The 16,730-nt window shown below is 54.6% G+C and overlaps 1 protein-coding gene across 1 annotated transcript in view; it reads right to left on the bottom strand.

Annotated features, from left to right (window-relative positions):
• Positions 1-6,482: 6,482 nt before the first annotated feature.
• Positions 6,483-16,730, bottom strand: part of FAM241B (family with sequence similarity 241 member B) — a 162,843-nt gene continuing 152,595 nt past the window's right edge. The window contains exon 6 of the transcript XR_013824393.1: positions 6,483-6,553. The gene's annotated coding sequence lies outside the window, so the exon portion shown is untranslated. The remainder of the gene's footprint in view (positions 6,554-16,730) is intronic.

Genomic DNA, 16,730 nt, shown 5'->3' on the forward strand with positions numbered 1-16,730 from the left:
GTCCAGGCTGATGCCCAGGTTCCAGCCCAGGTGGGCTGACGGCACCATTCCCCAGGACTGGGAATATTGGGAAAGGGCCAGGTGTGGGGGAAAGACACTGACTTCAGCCATGTGCCTTTTGAGGATGGATGGCCGGTAACCCACCCAGGGGGAGATGTCAAGAAGGCTGCCTGGTAGGGTTTGCAGGCGGGGAAGGTTCTCCCTGGCTGGAAACCCACAAAGGCTCCTCTCACTATGTAAGTGCCTCATACTGAGGTTTGCTGTCAAGCACCTGTAGAACCTACATCAAATCATTAACGATGATGGCCAAGGAGAAACCTTCGCAGGTATATACGTCTAGGTCTGTTTTCACTTCTCATTTGAAGACAGATTACTTGTCGCAGGCCGTGGTTTTGCCTGGATTATGCATTGAGCACACGCCAGGCATTATGTTAACACAGTAACCAAACAGCAGAACTACGCTGGGAGAGAAGGACAGAAGGAACTGCGGGGGGATGCTGTAGCAGGCCTGGAGGGGTGAAGAGTTCATGAGGTAGAAACAGAGAACAAAGATACCAGAACAGCATGAGTGGATGCGAACAGGTAAGACACTAGCGTACAGGCAGGGCGGGTGAGCAGCCCAATTTTACTGAAGGAAAAGGAGTACAGCACGGTGGAATATTGGTCAGAGACTAAGCTAGAGAGATAAGGTGGGCTTATCATTGGGGTAGGGGGTGTATATAAGCACTAGGGAGCCATGGATGCTTTTTGAGCAGAGGAGTGGAACTGATGGAGCATAGGAGGTGCGGGAGAAGGGGACACTGATGCTGCCACAATGGGTTGCAGCCTGAGCATCTGGGAGGTCAGATGGGTCTGCAAAGGACTGCAAAGTCAGGAGAAGGAGGTGGGACGGGGGAGGGGGGAACAAAGCTGACACAGCATGTGAAAGCAGAACAAGGGAGAGTCTGACTTGAATAGGAGGGTCTCTTCCCAGACTGGTCCTCAGGGATGTGTTTTAAGGAATAGCCAAGAATGACTCAGAATTAACCCATCAATTATTTACACGTAAAGCAGTGTTTCTGAGGTACCTGAAAACAGTATTTCTTTAGTTTAAACGTCCTCCCTAAAACAACCACCAGCCCCGCAATCCTTTTCTTCACCCATGGCACCAAAGGATACTTTGGTCTGCATTCTCCCTTTTTCTGTGTTAGCCAAGTCTGAAATAAGGAGAGCCACAAAGGAAGTGGGGCTACGGATCTGCTCTACTGCAGCCCAGTTTGGGATGGACGCTCTGGCCATAGGCTCTGCCCTTGTAAACACCATGAGACTGTTGGGGGTGAAATCTGGTGCCAGGACAAACAGGGCCATGCTAGACAAAGGAAGGACTTCAGGACATGTGGACACCAGCTCTCACCACCTACGGAAAATAACCAAGCCCGAGAGGCAGTTCCAACCTCAACACAAATAGCAGGGCATGAGAAAATAAAGCTCTGTTCACAGAATCACAGACTTTGTTGCTGGAAGGGGTTTCTCTGCCCTCTAAGCCATCCTTCACGTCATTCCTAGTTATTGCTCTAGAATAGGTATTGGATCAGGTCACACTGCCGCTTCCCCAAACCTCTCTGACACCACGTCATCTCCTGTGGGGTAACGGAGCCAGGGCACAGGCATAGCAGCACGTTAACTCCTATCATATCAGACATCATTAAGCAATTGCCACATTTTCTGATGAGCCTGGCTGCAGCCGCAGAATCTCAGCAAAGCCTTGCAGGCGGCCATTGCCAAAACACTACCACTCTCAGGATGACAACCGCTTGCCCCCCACTGAACAGAGACAGCCAGATCTCCTCAGCCTGTCCCTTTGCTGTCTTTTTCCACCCATATTTTCCATCACTACTTCTATGCTCCAGCTGCCTTCAACTGCTTGCCATTCCTAAACAGACCTGCCTTCTTCTCACTCTCTGAGCCTCTGTCCGTGTCGTGATTCAGCCTGGAATGCCCTCTATGCAGAGTTCCTCGGTATCTGTTCTCCTACCTCCCATAACAATAAAGTTGTGTCTGGGCATACAGCCACCCAGCAAAAAACACTGCCTGGCCTCCCTTGGACCTGGGGGGTAACCATGTGCTAAGTGCTGGTCAATGGGCTCCGAGCAGAAGTCATGCATGTTTTATTTTTCTTTCCAAGTTTTGCACTTAAGGGTTTGGGCATATACTCCCCTGGGCCCCTCCCCTTTTACACTGGCCATTTGATAGTGAGAAGAGAGCAGCTGCCAGGGGCCCAGAGATGGAAGCCACATGATGAAGATGGCAGGGCCAGCCTCCCAGCCTGGACCACTGTCCTCTGGCCTGCTAAGGAAGAGACCTCCCCCTTTACCTTGTTGGAATCCCTGTGTTTGGTGGGGGTGGCGGGTGGGGTGGGGTGTCTCTGGTTTTGGGGGCAGCTGAGTCTATAACTATATGCCTTCCCACCTGCTTCCTGTTCCTTACAGCCACCCTCCAGTGCCACCTCCTCAGTGAAGTCTTCCCAGAGTCCCAGGCTCCTCTGGGATCCGCCGCACTTCGTGTACACCTCACGTTGGCAGTCCTAAACCACAGGATGGCTACTGCCCCTCCCACTAGCCTGGCTGAAGGCGTCTTCTCTCCTCTCCATCCATCCTGTGGACCAGTGCTGGCGATGGCACTCATGCCCAAACCTGACCACATCACCCCCTTGCCTTCGCTCTTGCAGTCCAGACCTCTTGGCTTGGTGGTCAGCACATGACTCTGGCCTATTCTTCACCTTAGAGATGAGGCCCAGCTTGTGAGGGGATCTGCTCCAGCGGCTCAGCTGGTCACGGCTCCCTCCGTGTGTGCAACCACGGACCGTCCTGCCTGATGCCCGCCCCGCCCAGCCCCAGCATGGCGGGCCTGAAGGAGCTGCTTCCTTGCCGACTGGAGCCTATATTGTCCTGCTCCTCGTTTGTTACTGAGAACAGGGACAGAGGATGGGGAGTTTCCCTGATCTGTGTATTCTTCTCAAGTGGCCTAGAAAGTCCCACAGCCTGTATATGTCTTCCCAGGCCCTTCTCCTGTCCCACCAGGCCAAACGCTTTGCAAATGGCCCACACCTATTCCTCTGAACTTCTGGCCACTGTGACCCTTCTAACAAGGCCCGACCTTTGGCATCCCATTCCAGGGCTGCAGGCCCATCCCTCCCTTGGCAAACAGTGCATGCAGCCCAGAAGCAGGATGCAGCCAGATCTCAGCTAGTAGATGGCTATTTTGGGACAGGGAGGATCCTGGGAGGATGCTGGCGAGGTCAGAGTAGGAAGGGAAAGAGGTGGGTTTTCTGCCCACGATTATGTGTCCCAAGCCTTCTGGATGCTGCCCAGGGGCCCGAGGCTGCCACAAGGAAGAACACACCCACCACAGGGCTCCAGCCGTGGCCCGGCTGGCTGCAGAGGAAAACTTGGGGCAGGCACAGGTCTGGGGCTCTAGGTTCCAAATCCAGTGGCCACAGTGGGACGGAAGAGTGTGTGTTTATTTTCTGTGTCCTAACAGCAAGTGATTTCAGCATCAGGCAAGAGTCAGAGCCGTCTCGGAGGGGGAGAGGCGTCAGAAGCCAACCGGAGGTCAGATGGAGAACACCGGAAAGCTTCCAATCACCCAGCAATGATTATTGATGATAATTTGTTGAACATTCATTGAGGATCTACTATGTGTGGAGCACAATATTAGGCGCTGGCCAGAAAAAAAGTGAATAATGCTTTGCGGCACTTTACAATTGTGTAAGTCCTTCTGCAAGCATCAGGAGCCTTAAAATGTTCATAAGGTGGTTTATAAACTCTGACCCTCAGGAGATAATCGCAGATGCATGATTCGCGTACAAGGATGAGAGTGGTGTTTTACTGACTTTGGGGACCGCAGACATTTCAGAATGCCAGAACTCCACCTTGCCTGTTTCCAGCGTTCCCGAGAAGGTCATCCATCAATGTCAAGTGCTCAGTACTGTGCCTGGCACAGAGTGGGTGCCCAGTCAGGGGCAGGGGCAGTAACCGCTGTTACTCAGCACAGGTTGGCAGCCACGCGGCCCAGGCCTTAGTGTGGAGGAGGTACCTTTACCACGGGGTGCGAAGCCTCAGGCTGGGCAGAGGGGGCAGGTTCAGGGACCCAGCAGGACTCAGCCCATCCTAGGAGATGCATTTTACTCTGTCGTTCTGCTGTCTGAGACACCTCTGTGCAGCCCTCCAGTCCTTCCCTGCTGACTCTGCAAAATGCTGGGAGAGCATCTTACTCTCCTTCTGATTTTGCCTCCGTTTGGGGCCTCTATATTCTCCCGGTGTTGCTCACCTGGCTCTGAGCTATATACTTCGGGCCAAACTGCCCTCTGGGGAATTCTCCAACACTCGGGACACCCTCACAGGTTCCCCTGCTCACTCTCCTCCCATCTCCCGGCCAACTCAGTCCCTGCTGGTGGCCCTTCGCACAGAGGACCAGTGTCAAGCCCTTCTTCCCCCCCAGCACCTCCGAGCATCCTTCCTCTCCACCACCTCGGAGCGGCTCATACTGCTTCACAGCTTCCTCTTCGCCATCCAAGAGCTGAAGCACCCTTCCAGTCCTTCCTCCCTCCTGCCACATCCCTTCCTAGCTCTCAGCCTCCCAGGACCATCCGAGTCAGACTCTCCCAAACACTAAATGGATACCTATTGGTAGGCCCCCACTTTAATGGAGGCAGGACATGAGAAACCCAATCAGGCGGGCAAGGGAGAAGGACGAGCCTGTCTGCCCGTAAATGTGCCCCCGACACCGGGACACAGTGTTTGATAAGGATTTCAGTGCATCTTTAAAGTGCAAGAGGAATCGAGGAGAAAAACAAAAAAAATAACAGTAGTGCTCACTAGGAATCAGGGAAGTACTAAGTACTCTCTATGAGGACCTCACTGAACCTCTGCCATATACCTGGAAGGCGGGTATTATCCTCATTTCTCAGACCAGGCCACCGGGGCAGAGAGAGGTTAAATAACTCTCTGAAGGTCACACAGCTGGTAGATGTCAGAGTTGGAATTCAAACCTAGATCTTCCATGGTTCCAAGTCTCCTGCCCTTCACCAGCATTCTATACTTCAAGCAAGAACAATTGCAACTGACCAAGAGCTACGAGGACGATAGACACAGTGGTTTGAAACGCGGGCTGCCCCACAAACCCCGATGCACACAGTTGCTCTGCCCAGGCCGCGTCAACACACCCTCACCTTCATCTCATCTCATTAATCCTGGCATTCTTTCCCCAAAAGCCATCACAGATCCCATGGCTCAATCTCTGGGACCCCAAGGGAGGGAGGGAGCTTCCCAGGGCTCCTGGACATCCTTTTAATTAACCCAGATGACCCTCTTCTGCCTGAGGCCAGCTGAATCCCGTCACGGTCTCACCAGCTCCCGTGGCACCTGAACTGTGACTCCCAACTGTGACTCAGCCCACTCACGCTCCAGTGAATGTGGTCCCTCCATTTCCCCCGTGTTCAGCATCTGTCGGCCTCTTGTCCCTGGCTTGGGGACCCTGAGTGGGGCCTCCTAGGGCTCCTCGGCCTCTGTGTCCAGTGGAGTGTCCTGCCACAGCGGGCATCCAGGGCCACACTCTGAGGGCAAACCCTCGGCGGTTCCTCGGGAGTGGTACCTTGCTCCACACCCTGTTTCAGCTTCCTCCCTCAGCCCCAAAGGGGTGCAACCCATTCCCATGACTCATGGCAACGGTGAAACTTGCCCATCTGTCATTCTCGTAGCTTAATAACGATGGTGGGTGACTTAGAAAACCATGACTTGTCAATATTACTAACTGTAGACAATGCAGTTAAACCTCTGCGCTCGGGACCCAGGCCACAGCTGGGACTGAATGAGCAGATGTGGTAAGGAGGCGGCCACACAGCACAGGGGAAGGGCACTGGAACACGTCCTCGGTAGGGAGCTGCCCATACAGGGTAGGAAACAGCAAAGGCAGACTCGGAATCCACCTTGGACTGGTCAGCTTGATCACACCACATCACGCAGCAACCTTAAGCTTGTTCGTGTGTGTGTGTGTGGCCTAGATACCAGGCGGTGAACACACAGGCCCTAAGCCACCTAGCTGGGGCAAGGTTTTGCAATTACAGGGCAATTCATTCATTTGGGCAACAAGCGCTTCTGAACCGACTATGTGCCAGGAGCGAGAGGCACAGTGGCGGGCTTCTCTTCAACTCCACGTAACACCTCACAAGTTGCCACACCCATTATCTTGCCTGATTTCACAGCCCGGTGTGCACAGTACCTGGCCCATAGAAGAGTTGATGAATAAATGAAAGATTGAATAAGCAAAGGAATGATGGATGGGGGATGGGGCCAATCAATCGGTACATGGAGGGTGAACATCAAGGACACTGTCATTTCCATCTTCCAAATGAAAAGTGACGCTCTGAACAGGGTGTGGCATGGCCACTGAGAGGGCCTCTGGTGTGTGTCCCCATCCTTGTCACCCCTTCGCAGGGCTCCTTACCTGGCGGGCAGTGACACCCTGGAGACGTCTTCGGGGTCTCCCGGCGCCTCCGTGAGTGGAGCTTCCATTTCTGCACAAGGAGACAGAGAAGAGCGGTCACTGGGAGTTGTAAACACCAAGTTCTGGAAAGCAGCTGGGGGCTGGGGGGGGGGGCGGGGGAGAGGGGCCGCCTGGGGGCTGGCAGGGGGACTGGTCCTGGATCAAAGGCTGGCCACCAGGCATCTGGATAATAAGAAGCAGACGCAGAGGTCCCGTCTTGGTAACCTCGGGGTCTTATGTCTTCGGAGAGCTCTGAAGGAAATTAACTCGAGCACAGGACCCTATAAAGCAGTGTGGCCTTCCTGCAGCTCACGGGCACAACGACCTGCTCTTCTTGGCTCTCTGCTAATTGCTTCCTGTCTAGCTCTGGGCACCTGTGGATCCCGGGAGCAGGGACAGTGACCTCTTTCCTTCCGGTGTTGCTCACAGAGCCAGGTACAGGCAGGCCCTCTGTCCCTCCATCAGAGCCCTTTCTCACCAGCTTGCCTATCCTTGGGCCAATCTGGAAGGCCCCAAAGATGCGGCAACAAGAAGACTGAGACGCCTGCCCTCAAGGACCTGCCACATCCGTGGAGATGAACCGATGACAGGTACACACCTGCCAGCCCTGACACCTGGAAAGGGCAGGGCGCTGAGCGCTGAGCGCCTCGGTCCTCACCACCACCGAGGGAGGGGATAGCGGGGTGAGGTGGGGGGAAGACAGAGGTTAACAGGTGTGCCTCTGGGTCAGACCGCCTGGGATCCTAGCAGTTCTTGGCCCCTGAGCTGATAACAGTCCTGACCTTATTGGTTACTGAGAGGATCAAAGTAGTTGGTGCATAGAAAGAAAGGTGCCCAGGAGGCATCAATAAATGTTAGCTATTATTACACTCATTTTATAGGTGAGGGACCTGGGCACAGAGAAGAGACTAACCTGGCCGAGGTCACAGGGGAGGAAGGCTGAGATTTGGACCCCCTCTCTCTGAAGCTAGTGCTGCAGTTAGAAGCTGGTGGTCCCAGAACCAAATTGGCCCTTACATGTTTTTTGTTTTTGTTTTTGTTTTTGTTTTATGGTACGCGGGCCTCTCACTGCTGTGGCCTCTCCCGTTGCGGAGCACAGGCTCCGGACGCGCAGGCTCAGCGGCCATGGCTCACGGGTCCAGCCGCTCCGCGGCATGTGGGCTCTTCCTGGACCGGGGCACGAACCCGTGTCCCCTGCATCGGCAGGCGGACTCTCAACCACTGCGCCACCAGGGAAGCCCTAGATGTATTTTTATTTGGTTCCCCCAGTGATTTTTTTTTCATTGAATTTGTCCCCAGTGTTTTGAAGAGGCTGATTTCACATGAAAGTCTGTGTTTCTAACTTCTCTTGAAAAACTGGAAGATCTGGGCCCATGGGGCCTGTACTGTGTGGCTGGCTGTGACTGGCTCTCCTGTGCACTGTGGTCCCCACCCTGACCTGTCAACCGGTTAGGAGGCCGGCTGGCTCCCCACAAGCATTTCCCCAGCACATGGCTTCCCGCTACTGTGGAGTTCTGCCACTCAGGGTGAAAGGTAAAGGAAGTCACGTGAAAGGTGTCATAGGACTTGGTGTCACCTCTGGCTTGGCAGTGGAGAGGGAAGGTCAGGAAAGCTTCCTGAGGATTCACATCAGACTAATGTCTGCTGAGCACCCACTGTGTACTGGCGCTAAGCTGGGTGCTTTCACAGGGAATCACATCTATTTTTCATAATCAAACTCTAAGGTAGGTTAAATAGTGACCTCATTTCTTGCTGAAGGAAAGTGAGGCTCAGGGAGGCTGAGTGACTTGCCCAAGGTCATACAACCAGTATGTGGTGGATGTGGGATGAGAACTCAGGCCTTTTGATATAAAGTCTACTCCATCCTGCTGGAGAAGGGTGTGTACAAACCCCCCTGGAAGAGGGAGCTCAGCCATTGTGTGTGTGTGCCTGTGTGTGCGTGTGTGTGTGTGTGTGTTGGGAGAGGGGCAGATCGACAGTGTTGAGGGGAGAGCACAAGGGGGCTGGAGGTCAAAACACACAGGAGGAGGAGAAAGCGAGGAATGTCCCAAAGGGAAGACCGTCACTCAGAAAGGGAGGCTGGCACACAAATACTAGGTGGACGACTATCGAGGTGGGCACAGAGTGGCCACCGGGCAAACCAAGGACATCCCAGGACAAGGTCTGGTGGAAGGCCCTGTGATGCCCAGCTCTGAGCCTAGCTCACTAGTACCACTTTCCAAGGAAGGGACTGTACATACCTGCTTCCACATCCCTTCCCACCAACAACCTGTGGGCTCTTCAAGGGGCTTATTTGCCAGTGGAGGAGACAGACAATGAATAGAGAAACAAATGAATATATAACCCAGGCAGCAATAAGCACTACAGAGAAAAATAAAGCAGGGTAAGGGGACGGAGAGTGACGGAAGGTGGTATTTTAAACTCGGGGGTCAGGGAGGTTCTCTCTGTGCAGGGGACGTTTGAGCAGAGAGCTGGCAGAAGTAAGGAAATGAGTCGTAGAGAGATATAGAGGAAGCGTGTTCCAGGCAGAAGGAACAGCAGAGGTGAAGGTTCAGAGACGGGACTGTGTGCCGAGTGTTTGAGGAGGAGGATAGGGGACAGTGTGCCAGGAGGGACTCGGGTGAGGAAGGAAGGATGGGAACGTGGTGGGGGGGCAGATCTTTTGGGCGCTGGCAGAGACTTTGAATTTAGCAGCACACAGATTCCTGACATGTCCGTGGCTTACTGACAGCCATAAAAATCTAGAGCTAGTACAGATGCTGTGGTGAGCCATCCGGGTCTCCCAGTCAGGAGAGGGTCAAGACTCACCCTTAGTGCCAGGTATGTTGGCTGCTGATGGCTGAGCTCCTCTCTAGGAACCACTCTCACCTTAAGCAGTTGCCTTGACCAGGGTCATGTCCACTCCCCCGGCAACCCGCAACCAATTACTCATAGATACCGTCTGATCCCTAGGTCTCAATTCAGGATGAGCTGCAGAGCCCCACGGGACCAGCTGAGGCCTCTGTCGTGACCGCGTCACGGCTCGACCCTCTGCCCACCCTGCCTCCCTCGCCGTCTCCAATGTTGATCCGATAAGCCTCTTGCTCACAAACCTCCGCTTCAGGCAAACCTGGAGTGACTTTCACATTCCCTGAGCCTTCACTTGACCCTCACCGGCGCCCTGTGCAATAGGCAGGCCACAAATCAGCCCCATTTTACGATAAAGGAAACAGACTCAGAGAGCGAAGGGGAATTGCCTTGAACAGGTAAGCCACAGAGAGCTTAAATTCCGGGTCTTCCACCTTCAAGTTCAGTATTTTTGTTCAATTCATCCCATATACGTGGAGCTCCTACTAATCGAGAGACTGCAAACTGGAGAACAAGACACCATCCCCATCGGCAAAGGGGCTTGCGCCTCCCGTGGGAGAAGCACGTTGAGAAGTGTCCCGCTGACAGCAGACTCTGAATGCTGAGTGGGTGATGGGGGCCTGTGTGCCCAGGTAAGGGTCCAGACCGAAGGAGCCAAGCAAGGGTTTGAAGCAGAGGAGGCACATGGTCAAATCTGGCTGGTATAAGGGCCCTCCAGCAGCATGCTGAGAACAGACAAGGACAGTGAGAAGGTTGGAGGCTGAGGCTCCTCTCTGAAGGCTGTCAGTCACCCACCCAACCAAGAGATGCTGGTGGGCCAGGCTACGGCCTGGCAGCATGACGGAGAGCGGCGGGGAAGGGGTACGCACGAGGAAGAAGGGACAGAGCACGAGGTGGACTTGGTGAGGGGGTAGGGTCCGGGTTCTGCTGTGGGTGGCCGAGATGCCCCCATGGAGAAAGGGCAGGGGCGAGGGCAGGCTTGTGGAAGGTGATGACTTTGGTTGAGGACAAGCTGAGTTAGTGGAAGGGTCCGGGTGGGAGGGGCACATGTGGCTCCAGCACTCAGGAAAGAGGCCTGGGTGAGAAAGGTAGATCCGGGAATCAGGAGCGTCCATCAGGAGGGGCAGGAGACGTGTGAGAGGGCAAAGCCACCGGGGACACAGAGGTGTGAAACTGGCTGCATTCAGGGTGTGTGTGTGTGTGTGTTCTCTCCGCCCGCCCAGTGTTTATCTTTGAAAAGCATTAAATCGGAACATCATCGCAGCCCTTTGAGAGTCTGGGCCTCAGCCCCACCCACTGACCCTCGTCTGCAGCTCATTCCTTCTAATACTCAACCCCAGGGATCCTTCCAGCCCCTGGTCCTTCAATCCACGGGTCCTTTCCCCTTTCCACTGTTCCTCGCCTGCCATGTTTCACTTCCCTCCTTCTCAGCTCTAATTCTGTGGCCAGTGACTATAATCACTCCCCAGGCTCCACCCTCGGCTGTCTTGATGCCCTGCCCCTTCAGCACATGCTCTCGGCCAAGCCACAAACCTGGTAGATGCAACGTTTCCACCTACCCCACTCCAGCACCCAAGCAGCAGATGAAGCTGGGGAAGGGGCCCAGCCTTGCTGACCAGCCTCACTTCATTCATGATCATTATCTCAGAGGCAAGCCCAGCAAGCATACCCCAGTCCCTCCATCTCACTGTCCTAGTAGTTCTCACACCTTCTGTCTCCAACCCCAATGTCACTGTCACCTGATGACCGCGAAGAGGCTCCCGCCCCGAGGCACACCCGCCCACCTGCATCTGTGCTCTCAGGTTAGGCCAACCCTCCACCAGCACGCAGGCAGGTCCCCCCCTCCTGCCCTTATCCTGGGTCACTTACACCAGGGGTCAGCAAAGGTTTTCTGTGAAGGGCCAGCTAGTAAATATTTTAGGCTGTGTGAGCCATGTGATCTCTGTCACAACCATTCAGCTCTACTGTCGTAGGCGAAAAGCAGAGGAAGCACGGCTGTGTTCCCATAAAAACGTACTTACAAAAACAGCCTTCCAGTGGGATTTAGTGGTCGCTTGCCTACCCCTGATGCAATCTTTATGCAAACATGCTGCTCTTCCTCCCACCATAAAAAATAAATGAAAAATCCTCATGGACCCTGTTTAACTCTTTTCCTAGAAAAACTCCCTGAAGGAGGGTGTCTCGCCTGCTCTCCCCTGGACCACTCCCACCAGGCTCTTACCCTCCCTCCACCTGGCTCGCTCTCCATGAGGCCCCCCCCCCCCATCCCGGTCCCCAGCGCCCTTCTGCAATATATTTGCTAGCCTCCCTCCTTGCTTTATTTTCTCCTTCAGATTCTGTTGTTGTTGTTGGCTTATTTATATTGCTTATTGTCTCCATCCCTAGAAAGCAAGTTCCACAAGGACATGAATATTTTGATCTGTTTCATTCATTGCTATATCCTCAGTGCCTACAACATGGCCTGGCACATGGTAGGTGCGCAATAAATATTTGTTGCTTAGGAGATGTCATGTAGGTCTAGATCTCTGATCTCTCTTGTAAATGGGAAGATCCGGCAACACTGGGCTGTGGTAACAATCGGGTGGTGCTGAGTGACGGCTGCCCCTTTTAGGTGGGCATGTGCTGTCCAGCTACCCAGAGTACCACCCCACCCCCAGCCAGTCTCACCGACTTAGGTCACCAGCCTGGCCCCCTTAGGCATCAGAGTTTGAGACCCTTGGTTTGAAATCCCCAGGCTGAGGCTCAGGGCCAGGTGTAAAACTTTCTGAGGCCCTGGGGTGGACCTCCAGCGGCCCTGGACAGAAAAGCCTTCCTGCTTCACCCCTGCTGCAAGCCAGGGCCTCCTGGAATGCCCCACACAGCCAGAGCTGAAATACCACCAGCCTGATCATTGCAGCTATTAAAATGCCTGTATCAGTATCAAAGGGAAAATGCCAAGTGGCCACTTACTCTCCCCAGAGAATGCAGCTCCGGCCTGGCCCGGGGTTTAGGGCCCACTCCCTCCCCACGCTCAGCCACAGGCCTCTTAAAGGGCTCAGGCTCAACCTGGGCCCCTGTAATATGTGGGTGGGTCCAAGTTGTGGTGTGAGGAGGGAGCCCATAGCAGAGGCCAGGTGAGCTCCTCACTCCACAGCCATGACCTTGAGCCTGGCACCCGCCCTCTCGGAGAATCTGCAAAATAGGGATATTACCCACCTGCCAGCCTCTTAAGTGTTGCCGTGGAAAGTGCTTTGGAAGCCATGAAGCACTTACCAGCTGGAATTATTAAATAGGAGTTAATATTAATAATAATATTCAGTAGCTACACATACAGAGCAGTATATACCGGGCACTGGGCTAAGTGCTTTAGCATTTAATAGTTAATTTTTGGTATTAGTGTATGACTCCTATTAGAAGCCACCTGCCCTTGGAGGCTGTGGTGGGACTCTCTTTTGGGTTAGCACAGCTGGCCCCCAAATCCTGATGAAGCATACTCCATGGGGAGCTCGGCAGTACGGATACGCGCTTGAGCTGTCTTTGGGAGTGCCAGGACCTTGGGGTCTAGTCCCAGCATTCCCACTAACTGTGTATTAGGAGAGAGATGGAACCCCTCTGGGCCTTGGTTTCCTCATCCATAAAATAGGAATACTATTAGTTATCCACTGGACCATACTGGACAGCTGGAGGGGTAAAATGAGATGAGATCAGAAAACAAAAAGAGGGGTCCAGATGTGAAGAAGGGCGAGCACCTGCTGTGCCAGCCTGTTTTTCTGAGCGGCCAGATGAAGGCCACTTCTCTCTTGAGCTGGTGCCAGGCCTGCCTCCTTCCACCTGCCACAGTGAGGCTGGCCTGGCCTCATGCACTGCTGCCGACATGTGGTCACGCCCCTCCCCCTCCTGAGAAACTCAGACCCCCTCTTCCCACAAAGGAGAGGGTGATGGAGGGTCCTGTCTGCAACCCTGCCTTTTGACCACAAGAACTAGAAGTTGAAGGAAGGAGTCGCCCATTGAAATGAGCATGCTGGGCAAAGCTCTGGCCCCTGTGCCAGCATCTGATCACAATGCTGGCTCACAGTGGGTGCTCCATTCCAGCTGCTGGAGCCTTCTCATTACCCTGTGCCATAGCTGCTACTGGGCTGGTGCCCCACTGGAGGCTGAGCTGGCCCTTTGAGGGAAGGGCCTGGTCTGGTGTCTCTGAGCCACACTTGAACCAAATTACTTACTTTTACGCCTGTCCCCCACTAGGATCTATCCCTGTGGTCCCAGGTGGGCTTTGGCCTGGGCTTGGGCAGAATTCAGATCGATGGAGATGAGGGTGGGGGAGGGCAATCCAGGGAGAAAAGCAAAGGCACGGAGGCAGGGCCAGGGCTGCACAGTGCTGGCTCTGTGGGCCGAATCCCAGGGACTGCAGGAGAGGGACAGATGGGTTTTGTTAAGGGGACAGGCCTGTGTGTGGCTGCATGCCCCGGAGTGCAGGCAGCAGAGCCGAGTGAAATCGAAGCGGAGGAAATGGAGACGCTGCTCAACTCACCCCCACCAGAGCTGGACTTGCCCCGCCTGCTCCGGGAGCCTGTGTGCTGGGGGCCGGACCGGGTGCCGTGGGGGGCCTGAGGAACTGTCTTCTCCCTCCCTCCCCCCCTCCCCTTCTCTTTGTGCAACGGACTTGGCGTCTGATCATAGACTCCCAGGGCCGTGAAGCAGGGCTGGAGGATCCTCCAGATGCCACGAGCTGCCTCTGCCACCCTGCTTCACCAGAACCACGGAGAGATATTGCTCCAGGCTCTGCAGATCAGGAAATTGGGGAAGGAGGCGCCTGTCCCTGTGTGAACTTTCTAGCCTTCATATGCGAAAGTTCTTCCAGCTAAACTAAGTCTCTGCTGCTGCCAGGGAGAAAGGAGCTGGGCCCTGGACTGTGCAGACGTGGGTGGGAGCCGGGTTAGCATGGGGTCTAGGACCTCCGGTTTCAGGGGCTCGGAGGTCATCCATGGACCCAGGGCAGGATGAAGCAGGGTCCCCCACAGTGGAGTGGGGAGGGGCTGGGGGCAAGAGTGCTGGGACGGAAATCAGAGCCTCTGCCCCACTCCCTTCCCTTCCACAAATGGTTATCGAGCACCTATGTCAGCAGAGCCACGCAAAGTGCCGGGGACCCACATGTGAGCGGAGCAGACATGGAGGCTGTCCTCATGGAGCTTACTCTCTAGGGAGGGGCACATAAGAGTCTCCAAACCACACACATCAACGTGAAGCAGCCACTGTCATCAGAGCTCTGGCCAGCGGGGGCCAGGTGCTGAGAGCCAGTCCTCGGGTACCGACTACGTTGGTTCTTCTTGGGGAAGTGACAGCTGATCTGACATCTGAGGATGCGCAGCAACTGACCAGGGGAGGGGCCCAGATACAGGGGAAACGGGCTAAGACCTGATGTAATACTGTGCTTCTAGTGAACCAGGCAGGAGTATTGCACATATTTACTCACTCAGCACTCACAGCAGCCCATTCATGAACGCGGAAACTGAGACAGAGACAGGTGAATTAACTTGCACACAGCCAAGAAGGGCAGAGGCAGGATCTGAGCCTGGCTCTGAGCCCATGACCCTCTCTGTATGCCTGTGCCTGCGGGTGGGGGTGAGGGGAGATGGGCTCTTTTCAGGAGATTGCAACATCTATTTACTGGAGAGACAGGCACTGCTCAAAGCACTCATCTTAACTTATTTTAATCCTAAAAACAACACTCATAAGATGGAGATACTCTTATCATCATCACCCCATTTTATAGAGATACAACCCAAAGCACAAAGGGGTTAAACAACTTGCCCAGTGTCACACAGCCAGTAATTAGCAGAGCTGGACTTGAACCCGGCAATCTGGCTCCAGAGTCTGTGCTCTTAGCCATGACCGTGTACAGTCATTTGGCTAGACTTCAAAAGTGAGCGGAGGAGAGCCATGAGGCTAGAGAGGGTGGCAAGGGCCCCATCCTGCAGGCCTCATGGACCATATTAGGAAGCAATAGGAAGTCTCTGTAATCAGGGAAATGTGGAGATCAAATTCAGAGTTTTTGAAAGATTACCCTGGCTGCCATGTGGATGATGAAGAGAGCAGGGCAGGGTGAACGGGTTAGGAGGCTCCTGCCGTGGCCTGGGGGACCCAAGGGTAGCTCAGGTAGGGAGGTACAGGCAGTGAGACAAAGAAGAAGACAGGTTTGTGGGAGGCCGAGAAGGTGCAGTCGGTAGGACATGGAATCAGTGCAGTTAGACGCCAGTGCTGGGCATGCAGAGGTTCTGGGGAGGGCCAGACTTCCTGCTCAGCTTAGAGACACTGAACGTGAGGTGCTGTCAAGACATGCTGGAGGAGTGGGATGACAGGTGTAGAATGGGTCTGGAGCTCTGACAAGATGAAGACCACATACAACATTACAGCCAGAGCTGTCTAATCATGGAACATCCAGCTGCATGAGGTAGTGATCTCCCCGTCACTGAGGGAGTGTAAGCCTGAGAATCAGGGGTGCTGTCGGGGATTCCTTTTAGCACATAACTCCTTTCTTTCTAACATTCTGAGTTCGTGGAGTGGGGAGACGCTAGAGGTGGCAGGACCACCCTCCCCTCCCATGTCACCGAGTCTCCCCCTACCCCTGGGAAACCTCAGTGCCAGCTCACAGGGAAGTCGCTAAGCCTGTTCCTGGAAAAGCCCCAGCTCATGCCCCTTTCTGCATCCCTGTCCCCAGAGGTCACCCTTCCTGTCCTGCCTTACAGGCCCCCTTGTCAGAGCACGACCTGTTGCAGAGAACCTCCAAGTGATGGCTTAAGAGGCACCTTCATGGGGCATCTGCGGCATAAGAGGTGACTGCAGGTGTAAAGTCCCTTGGATGGCAGAATCCCAGGCCCTGTGACAGCCTATGGGGGGAAGATGTGTCCTCTGGGGGCAGCAGGGCCTCCCCTGCTGAACTGAAAGAACAGGTAGGGGACTCCTCTGGCGGCCCAGTGGTTAAGACTCTGTGCTCCCCTTGCAAGGGGCACGGGTTGCACCCCTGGTTGGGGAACTGGGATTCTGCATGCCACGTGAAAAGAACAGGTAGGAATGAGCCTCCTGGCGGGGGGGGCGGGCGGGAGGGCAGGTAGACCGGGTGAGCTGCCCACAGCAGGAAATGCCTGAGCTAAGGAAAGACGGAGACTTCCCTTTGGACTGTGGGCATGGAGGAGGCCTGGGAGGCTGGGGATGGGTGACAGGAGAGGAAAGGGGGCTGAGGAGGCCCAGCCCGTGTGGACTCCAGCCATGCGGGATTTTGGGAAAACCCACAATAGCCTCCAGGAGGGGAGACAGGGGCCCAGTGTCCCCTGGAAAGGCTGTGCCCAGCCTCTCAGGCAGGCAGTTCCGCCCCTTTGTGCTCG

The sequence above is a fragment of the Stenella coeruleoalba genome (assembly GCF_951394435.1).
Source record: "Stenella coeruleoalba genome assembly, chromosome: 16".
Lineage (NCBI taxonomy): Eukaryota > Metazoa > Chordata > Mammalia > Artiodactyla > Delphinidae > Stenella > Stenella coeruleoalba.